The sequence below is a fragment of the Hyposmocoma kahamanoa genome, unplaced genomic scaffold (genome assembly GCF_003589595.1).
Source record: "Hyposmocoma kahamanoa isolate Upper Pololo Valley unplaced genomic scaffold, ASM358959v1 94, whole genome shotgun sequence".
Taxonomy (NCBI): Eukaryota; Metazoa; Arthropoda; class Insecta; order Lepidoptera; family Cosmopterigidae; genus Hyposmocoma; species Hyposmocoma kahamanoa.
In genome coordinates, this window is record NW_020654878.1 from 3,628,463 (window position 1) to 3,640,099 (window position 11,637).

An 11,637-nucleotide genomic window follows, 5' to 3' on the forward strand; every position below is an offset into this window, starting at 1 on the left:
GAATTCAGAAAAGCTTCCACCGAAGTCTGAAAAACCTGCCATCGAAGCCATACTTTTTTATAGGCAAGAATTTTATAGGTTTTTTCATAAAAACCTTTAGTTAATACTGTTGATTTTCGCAATTATATATTACTACTTGCTTCCCACTGAAAATGAATACGGAATATCAAAACAGAAACCAATAATTGGAAATCAAGAAGATGAAGGAACGTGCTAGAAAAGCAAAGATAAAAAGCGATCCGATTATACATGATAGGTTTAAAGAAAAAGATAGACAGAGGTATGCGAAGAAAAAGCGGAAGGAAAGATTTTAAAACTGCATGAATTACCTCGTCATGTACAAAAAGTAATGAAAGATATAAGTCGCGCAAGTTTCCAAAAATTTATTGTTTGTAGTTACAGATTTCAGTTCTAATTTTTTTTTAAAAGAGGTACGGAAATACTTTTTTGTGATTGAAAAAAGGCTGAACAGCCAAAGTGTAAACTGATTTTCATTAATAATCTCATAAGATGAAATTTAATATTATAATTTAATTTAATTATAACAAACTAGTGGAGTAATTTCACAAAAATTAATTAAATATCAATTTAAAAAAAAATTAAAAAAATGAAATTTGTTGGTGTTATTCTGGTCGATTTATAAATAAATTTTAGTTTTAAAATCCTGTTTAGTAGTTAGTCATATTAGTAAATGTTTATGGGTCATTCTACCAACGAGCGAAATAAAAAAATACTCAATATATTTATGGTCTTCATATGATACATAAGGCCTTTAAATTAAAATAATGTTACACATATGAGCCCTGTCTTAGGGATAACAACAAGAACAGAGGCAGGCCGAGGCTTAGATTAGTCACTTCAATTGTTCACTATCAATACACGTATAATAAAAGTATGTCACTGAGAAAATACCGATTAAATGAAATTACAATAATATGAATATATAATACAACATAATTCAAGATTTATATATCATATATTAATTTAATGATTAATATTTATTACAATATTATATTTTATCATTAAAGTATTCACTTAAATTGTAGTAACAGTTATTAATTAGGTATAATTTCACTTTCACTTTTTCTCGTTCTTAACAAAATAAAAAATTATAATCATAATTTCTGCCATTGTTTTGGTTTACTTATACAGAAATATGCATTAAAGTAATAAAAAATGCTGACAGAGTTTAATAGAATAAATTTTAAGAGAAAACTCTTTTTTTTAGTTTTTACTACTAGACAGAAGTGACTATGAAATCGACAGAAATTAACATAATTTACCTGAGTATTTTGTCGTATTTTTAAATTATTGAATTTCTCCCCAATCCGAATGTCGGGATTCTTCCTCTCAAATAGATATTCTTAGTTATATTTCTTGTTCTTTTTTTAAAAGCAAGAAAGGTGCTTCTTTAATTACTCTTAATTCAGTTCCTTTCACGTGTTTCATCTCAATACAATGTTTTTGAGTGGTTTTCTTGCCTTTGCTTACGAAGTTGCTAAGTTTTCGTGACTGCTACACATTGTAAGTGAAACTATTTTTTTTTTTGTATATTATCGCGTATATTTCTTTTTTTAAATAAAACAACGTTCCCATGACTCATGATTATGGGACATATAAAGAACCTAAATTGTTGGTTTTTCTAAAAAAAAAAAAACAAGTACATGCGATTTAGATCCGAAAAAATAGTTTCATTGCGAATTTGGTTGTTTTCTATTCTCGTATGATCTTTAATCCCTTTTAATAAAGCAGATTTTTTTCTTTTTGTAGCTTTCTCCGACTTTTTATCTTCTTTCATCCTAAATAGCGAGTTAATTTCATGTTTTTCTTTATCCGTTCCCTTTGTTGATTTTTCAGCGTTCCTTCTTCTAACTTCGTAACTGCGTAACTTCTTTTTTGGCCTTTAAAAATACTCTTTTTACAGTTAATCAAAAATATGTCAATTTAATTAATAAAAAATAGCTTTTTTTATTTTAATAACTAACTAGGTAAGAAGATATTGAATAATAATATATAGATAATCACTTCTGTCGACAAGTTTGTTAAAAAAATACAGTTGATAAAATATTTAAAAAGCAGTGAAAATTTAATAATTTAGTGATTTTGACACGGTAGTATCGAAATCACTAAATAAAAAATATATATAATAAGCAATAATGTATAAAATAATAATTCTGTCGACTGTCGTCATTTCTGTCGATAAATATATCGACCGCCGTGACATAAACTGAAGTGATAAAATGTAACTGACGCAAAATATAAACTGACTGAATACATTTGAAGTTACATTCAGTTGAATTTATTCTAAACGTTAAAAAACCTATCTTTTTCAAAGTCCAAGGTGCGATGGTTTTGAAATTGATGCTGGCCGTATATATTTCACTTTGAGAAGTGACACGTTGGGTTAGACACATTTGGAGAACCTCTTTTCAATTAAGAACCACAGCAAAAGTATTGTTCAATTCAAAGTTTTTTGTTGATATATTGACAGATAGTATTTAGAGTAGCCATTATAAGCCAAAAAACTTTACCAAGTATGAATATTTAAATTCGGGTTAAAACATAGCACGTCGGCAATAGTGACAAAATTTTTATAATGCTAGTAGAATGGTCTGTCATTTCCTTACCTGACGTTCTAATTTTTAAAAAATTTCATATTTGAACAATTGAAGATATGAGAGATTGAAATAACTTTCTTTCAATTGGTTACAAAACGTATTCTTTTTTTGTGCGTGGTCAAACTTGACGACATAACGTAAAACGTTTTTATTGCTTTTTTCATAATATTTTGTACAAAAATTACGCCTTTTGTCAAGAAATCCTGATTTCGGTGGTAGCTGATTTCGGTGAATCAAATATGTCATTAAGTATTAAGAATCTAGTTGCCCAATCGAAGGAATCTTATGTAAGTTTCAGTTCTTTTTCCTTCCCGCTCAATGTTTTTCCTGAAATTAAGAAAAAAAATTCGACCACTGAAGTCAGAGAATTTAGCCCTTCTAGGAGCAATGCCCATTTATTCATATTTACACCGAATCGTTAGGTATCACTCTTGGGTATCATTCAAGGGAATGATTATGGCTTGACGAAAGCAACGCAGTCGACTCGTCATTTACAGTTTGTATTGCATTTCGTAGTTCTTTAGTACTTTGCAGACGTGTGCAGGGTTCGTCACGATGTTTTTCTGTCATGGTACTCGTAAATTGGACATAGTTATGCAAACAAGAATCAACCCACACTTCCGAGTGAAATTGAGTTATGTATTTAGGTAGAACACCAGACGTGTCCTTTACCCGCTCACAAAAAATCCTGGCAATATACCAAGCCAAAACGGAGAAAATAAAAGTCCTTCAGGGTACCTACCCTAAATAAGTAACTTTTTAATAGCTAAAAAGAACGTGCTGCTTCACTTCATATATCTCTTCATTCATTTTTAAAATATGCTAAATGGATCCACGGTACATGTACTGAAGTACTGTAGATCTTTAGCGTTTTCATTACGAAAACTGGAACATGGTTCTCGTTAACTAAATAAAAAGATACAAAATGTTTTCTATTTATTGCTATATAATATAATAGTTTCCCTATATCATTCTCAATGCTCATAACTCACGTTATTTGTCTCAAATAACTTACCTATTCATTTCTTCATACTGTTTTTACAAAAATCGAATTATCTCGAAAGTGACATTGTGTGGGTTGGTTCTAGTTTGCATAACTATGTCCAATTTCGAATTAAACACCCATAAAATTCAGAGGTCAAACCTTTAGGCTACCACCGCTTCGTACAATGATCCATAATGTTATTGCTGTTCATAAGTAAAATAGGTATTGCAATCATTTTAAGTACATATTTGGGTGCAGTAGTAACATGACAATAATTTTGAGAGTTATACGGTGCGTTTTTCTTAACTGGGACAGTATGGAGAAATTAGAAACCACATGAGACCTAAGGAAACCATCCTAGAAACCAGATGTTTTCTAGTGGGCTATATAAAACATCAACCAACTATGAAACATCGGGAAATTTTGTAGATATGTTTTATCGTTTACTTATCGTACTAAGTCAAAATGGCTTATAAATTTATGAAAATAAAGACGTGAAGGCTACTAATTGTAATTTTTTTTTGTGTAACCTTGTGCAATAATGTACACCGTACGCCATGATAATACTGTCGTAGCAATAGAGTTCCTTATGAAAGTGTTGGTCCAGGGAAGTACTGCCACCTAACTTATTTCTGCCGCCAAGTCGTAATGTGAGTATTACTGCCTTCCGGTTTTGAATGGTTAAGGGTGTTGGTGAAATTACTGGCACATGGTAATTGTCAACTTACGTCTTAGGGTGACGGGCGCAGTGGCAGTGCCCCTCAGATCTCTGCGATTTAAAGCCCTGAGTGGCACTGAAACTGCTATGAACAGATGTGTCGCTTACCACCAGGCGCACGAATTGTTCGTCCCGCCACTTGGTATCATAAAAAGTACAATATTTAGTGCTCTTCGATAAAAAATCCTATATATTGCCACGCTTGATTTTTCTCGTGATCTTCATGACATTATACTGCACAGGCCTTAGGAGTTAGGCTTAAGTTGAAAATGCATGTCCAATGCACGATAAAAGTTTCACGAGTTTTGCAGAGTTTTGTGTTTTCATCCACCTTTAATAGGACGTAAATATTCTCTTCAACTAGGCCAACACTGCTATTTTTATAATAAGAAAATTTAATATTGCATTGTTCGAATAATAAATAAAAATAAATAACTAAAAATAATGGACGGAATCATTTGATTTGAAAACTTGATTACGAAATCTTTATCTACATATACGAAATCATTAATTAATGACAACAAATGCGCTACTCATCGATAAGGTACTTATCTCTATGAAAACCACGTGGACAAATTTATTGGTTTCCGTTGTAGAATCTGTTGTTTAAATGAAGTTTACGTCAATTCTGAAATACTCGCATTTAAACTTATATGAAGACCACATTTATGGACAATTTATTTTGTAACATTTATTTCGTTTCCGTTGTAGAATTTATTTTTTAAATGAAGTTCACTTAAATCTTAAATACTTGCATTTAAACTTATATGAAGACCACAATTTATGGACAATTTTTTTGTAACATTTATTTCGTTTCCGTTGTAGAATCTATTTTTTAAATGAAGTGTAGTCAATACCTAAATACCCGCATTGAAACATACGAAGACCACAATTTATGGACAATTGTATGGGTTTCCGTTGTAGAATGCATTTTTTATTCATCGGGTTGGTAGATAGGAACAAATTCATTTGGGGCAGTCCCATGTCTTTCTACATAAGTTTTGTTTTTGTTCTGTTTCTTGGTTATGCGGGGAGGGCACTATGACCTGTGCGAGCGAACCCGCACAGGGACCATCTAAGTCAGGCCCTAACCCCGAATCAGCCCGTTTGCACGGACTTCATCCGGTTCTCTCTTAGACTAGCGCCTTAGGTGATCCGAACCGGGTGCACGCACAGCACCCTCCTTATTTTCCAGATAGGTACCGGAGCTGTAAGGCGCGCTCACTTGCCGACGCCGAATGAACGGCGTCTCCCCAGTTCCCATTTCATTTGGGGCATTGTAAATTGTTTATTTCTAGTAACAGTAGAGCTTCTTATGAAATAGTTCATCCAGGGAAGTACTGCACCGTAACTAGTTCTGCAGCTCAGCAATAATTTGAGCATTATTGATTAATCACAATCAAGGTTGCTCTCACGTCTGCGTCAATGTAGTTTCACATAAATTTTATTTGTGAGTATATGTATATATTTAAAATATTTTTAATTAGATTATCTTGCTTTTAATAATGATATTCTATTAATTGTAGCTATTATTATTATTATTTTAGTTATGGTTTATTTTGAGTTTTTTTTTATTGGATCAACTAGTTTAGTTTTTTCTGTCGTGTCCACATTTGCAAGCCGTGACGACCTTTAATTAAGGCAGAATTAGTATAAGTCTCTGTATCACTATTTCAACTTTGTTATATTTAATTTATGTCTTGTTGATTGTCCTAAAAATAAATAAAAAAATAAAAAAATAAATAAGTTATAGCGGTCTGGTTTTGAAGGACAACAAGGTGATGGTGAAATTATAGGTTTATGGGATTTGTTAATTTATGTCTCAGGCTGACAGGCATAGTGGCAGTGCCACTCAGATCTTTGCGATAAAGCATTGAATGGCACTGTAACTGTTACGTACAGACGCTCGTTTCGCTGTCGCATTCGTTGTCGCTTGCCAGGCCACAGCTTACTTAATAGTGAATATTTGTTCACGCGCACGAATTGTTCGTTCTGTCACTTGATATTATAAAAAAATCATTTTTCTGATAGTTATCGAGGCTTATGAACGACACTGGAAGTGTTGTTTTTTTTCTTCCGTGGTTCCATTGTTTATTTCTTCCATTGTTTTTTGGACCTCTATTGCCCGCACGGCAAAAGAGCCCATTATTATTCATTAATCATTAGTGGGATGGTGCAATGTTATACTAGCATGATATTAAATTATTTTTGTGAAATTAGTCCACTCGAACACAAACAAAAATCTTTCGATCCGGCTGGTCTCTAACCAGCGATCGCCATATCGTGTCTGACGCTGTTCCCAACTGAGCTACGGAACAAACCAGCAGACTACGATATTTTGTCCGCAAAATAAATACTATATTTGATCATACTGCAAAAACTTTCGTGTGAAAACAGAACGATGAACTTAAGTACCTAAGCTTTTTTGTGGAGGCGTTCCCTCTGAGTACATTTCATTATATACCTTAGATAAATGCTACAAAATAGTTTATATTAGAACCAAATTACAACACCGATATTAAAGTTTCGAAAAACAATATTTTCAGGAAACAGACAAAATAAATTAAAAAAAATATCAAGTCAAATATACATATCTTCTCTAACCCCATTTCATATGAAAAAAAAAATTTGTTTTATTGTCAAAGATTTGTTGTGCGCCTGATGGTAAGCTGCACGCTTGTCCATAACATTTGCAGTACACCTTATTTTTTATTTTATTTGGTATTTTATAAATAGTATATTTATTTGGTAGGATCTGTAGGGTATTGCCACTGCGTCTGTCGCCCTGAAATAAGAATTGACAAGTCCCATATGCCTGTAATTCAACCAGCACCTTTGTCCTTCCAAACCGGAACGCAGGAATGCTCACATTACTGCTTGGCAGCAGAAATAGGTAAGGAGCAAGGAGCTATACTGCTGCTAATACTTCTTTTCGAATTTCAACGTTTTGGGGAATCACCACAGATGTCGTCAAAGCTTATGTTGTCTTATCAAGTTCTTAGGTTTTCGCGATTGTTACACGAAGGAAATAAAATTTAAATCGCGTATATTTGTTTTTTCAAACAAACGAAACAAATAAAGTTTGTTTGAAATAACAAATATACGCGATTTAAATCCGGAAAAATAGTTACATTTCTTATGTTGTTTTCTTTCGAATAAATCTTTACGAAAATCTTTTTCGCTCTTGTTGCATGAAAAACCTTAAACTTTTCTGAAAGGGTTCAAAAGTGTTTGGGGGTACAACATTATGATTATGTACCGTGCTGAAGCAATGTAAACTCACCCTTTACTTGAAAGTAAAAACCGAAGCCTATACTAGAAACTACAAAGCACAAATACGTCTCTTGTGAACTCAAAAACAAATTTCACAATGTTTTAAAACTGTACAACCAAATAAAAAAGATCACTACTTGTAACACGGTATAGCACGACGTTGCAAGTGTCGGTATGTAAATTAGAATGGCCTGCAGTCATTGGGCATTGCTTTTACTAAAATATTAGCAGTAAATGCTATTGATAGTGTGATAATTGTGCGATTGTCATGAACTGATAATAGTTATCGCGCGTCGTTTGTGATAACTAATATAATATCAATATGATTAACTCAGGTACCCTTTTAATATACATGTTTATTGTACAAAAACTTTCAATAAGACAGCTTTCTACAACAGGTCTCTTTTAAGAAGAGTATCATCAGTCCTATAAATCGTAATATTACACAAAGTGTTTTACAGGGTGATTTTGGAGTTCCGCAAGGCTCGGTTCTTTTCCCTTAGCTTTATTAATTGCACAGCTTTGTTAAAATTTCGTAGTTCTGTTTTGTATCATGAAATTCAGAAGACCTTATATAGGTACAACATTTATTTTAATAATTACTAGTTTTTATTTTAAAAAACCGACTTCAAAAGTTTGTGTAGTGTTCGTTGTCGAGGTCTCCTCAACGATAATTAAAACGCATACGGAAGTTCTCGACAAAACGAATCATATGACCTCAAACACACGGTAGCTGCTTTACACTATTGAGGACTTCCTCACATTTGTCTGCCATTTCTATCATTAGATCAGCTGTAGGTCACCATAATATTTTATTTTCATTGCGGTTAAACGCCCTATTTTAAATTATACATGGGGCTTACTATAAATTTCCGGAATGAATAAGAAAAAAATACTATAAATGGTCAGAAATGAATTTATTGCTTCTCAAAATATTCTCCGTTAGCGTATATGCACTTTTTCATACGAATGTGCCAATTTTGAAAACATTTATGCCATTCCTCCGTGACAATCTCTGAAACATATTTTTCACACTCTTCGACAGCCTCTTCAGGCGATGAAAATCGTTGACCGAGTAACTGGTTCTTAATTTCTGGAAATAAATAAAAGTCACAAGGTGTCAGGTCGGAGTGTACGAGGGATGACTCATAAGGTCAACGTTGTTCACCTTCAAAAATTCATTTGTCTATCTGGCCGTGTGAGAACTGGCATTATCGTGGTGTAAGTGATACGGCGTTTACGATTATTTTTACGGAGTTTGTCAAAATGTAGAAAATCATACTACAAAAATTTTCACGAGTTAAATCCATGGTGATATAGACAACCAATTTCTAAAATGACGCCACAATGTAAATACAAGTGACAGTCAGATAAAACAAACTGTATTCTACAGCCAAAGAGTTCCATTTTCAAATGTTGTAATTACTTTTTAAATATTGTTTAACATTTTAATCGTGTTGTACTATAATATAGTTTATAGTTCACATATTATGTGAACAACTTCATTCAAATCATTGACTTACAATTATATGGACGTCGGGTCCGCGCTAAAAAGTGTCCGCACTTGTAAGGCGCTAAAATCGTATACAGAGCGCCAAACTCCGCTTTAGTCTTCATTTGTTCTACTGACAGCGCGATACTGCGATGACATTACAATTTAAATTTCGAATAGGTTGACTTGGGACATTTTTTTCGTGGTTTTTGTATTAGACCCGTCGTCCATTTATTTGTAAGTCAATGATTCAAATATACAAATCATGGCATTTTAAACTGCACGACTATCTGTGGTCACGATATAATAGGAACGCGCCCTAACATGTACGAAAAAATAATCGAATTCAGGAATCTCCTCCTTTTTTGAAGTTAAAAACAGCCCTGACGGGCTTTGCGAAATTAAATCAAACAAATTGGCTGAACTTTTTGGTTCTTTCTCATAAGAAACTATTTAGTTGTTAATAACTGTACTGGCATCATAAGTTATTATCGAAGATCCAAATGGGTATAGTATAACAATCTAAACATAAAGAAAATTATACATATAATGTGGATAAAACATCTTTCTCTTCTTCTTCTTCGTCTCCTTGTTCAGCCTTTAGTCACCCACTGCTGAGTGTAGGCCTCGTCATTTGCACGCCATTGTCTCCGGTCTTGGACTATTTGCATTCTGGTGGCTGGCTTTGATTATATCGTCCGTCTTTACTAGCCTTCTGGTGACCGACGCTTCTAGTACCGTTGTTAGTATTTTACAAATGACCCTGTATAATAATTCAGTCATTTTCTGTCCAGGTCTGAAAAATGTTTTTTATAACAGCTTCATTAATAAATATAAATTGCTATAAACAATCGTTCCATCAAATTCCAACCAAAAAATGTTTTATCGTAAAAACAATGAAAATCAGACATAATCTGTAGTTATTTTTGTTATATCTATTAATTAATGGAGCTTGATCCACCGGTATGCTTTATATATTACCGTGTTAAAATGAGGAAAATATAATTCAATGTCCTCAGCGTGTGATGAAGCGAGTTATGTTTGGGATTTCTCTGATGTGCCGAATCCGTAACGAGGTCATACGTCAGAGAATTGAAGTGACCGACATAGCTCGTAAAATCTTAAGTGGCAGTGGATCGGACACGTCTGCAGGAGGGTTGATTGCCGATGGAGCCGACATGTTCTGGAATGGCGACCACGTCAAGGAAAAACGTATTGTGGGACGCCCTGTGGCAAGATGAACAGACGACCTGAGAAAGGTGGCCGGTAGCGGCTGGATGTGGGCGGCACAAGACCGGGAGATTTGGCGTGCTCATGGGGTAGGCTTATGTCCAGAAGTGGATGCGTGTAAGCTGATGACGAACTAACTACGTAATGCATTTTATGACTCATTTATTTGTTTAATACGAGTAACACTAACAGAAAGTATTGGCATAGTAGAATAAGACAAAGCATGGTAACTCCATACAGATGTACCAGCGCGGCTAGTATGTGTGCTCGCTCGCCGCGCTTCTTGTATGGACACGCACATTTGCATAGTCTCGCAGTGCACTTGCATTGCATGACGCGAGTCGTCGCACACGGTATTCATTATGAAATTGAAAAATGATATCAAGTAGACTTGATTATTGTTGTGTTTATGGTTGTTTGAACAAGAGTGCCTCAAATTCTGAGTTGTCGTTCTTCTCGGTGTCTACTGGACATAAGAGGTAAGTTTCACATTTTTTTTTGTTTATTTGACGACTTTGGTGGCCCAGAGGGTTGCACTACGGGCGTTAAACGAGACATAAGTTGACAAGTCCCAAGTGCCTGAAATTTCACCAGCACCCTTGCTCTCCAAAACTGAAACTATTCTAATATAATCTAAAAATAAATCTAATATATCTAATATTGAACTATTGTAAATATAGTGACAAATAGGGTGGTTTGCATCAATATTAGACATAACTGGTTGAAGACTGTACCACCTCAGTCAACCGTGACCATGGGACCTGTAAAGGGCCCGAAACGTCGGTTTGTTTGAAAAAATATACGCGATTTAAATCCGGAAAAATAGTTTCATTTCCTATGTGTAACAATCGCGAAAACCTAAGAAGATGAAGAATGCTTCCCAATAGGAAATGAAATATTTTTTCGGATTTATTACTACTACTGTGGGGCAACTCAGTAGTTGTGGAAAGAGCGATCTGCGGTTCGTCGTTGGACGCAGCTGCAAACTGTGCAGACCGTTGTTCAAAAAACTAAACATACCTACTTCCTTTGACATGCATTAGGGATATCTGTGTATTTGTCAAAACTTATCCTCAATATTTCAAAACACGTGGTGACACCATTCAAAGGCAAACTAGAGCTTAAATGAATTTTTTATATGAACCTCGTTACCATAAATTCATTTATAGGAAAAACAGTTTCAACATGTGTATAATGTTTAATAATTCACCAAAATTGAAAGTAAATAGTTACAAGGACACATTTTTACTCGTAAATTACAATTGACTTAATTTTTGGAATCCAAGTTATCACATTTATATGTCGCGGCTTGAAAATATAC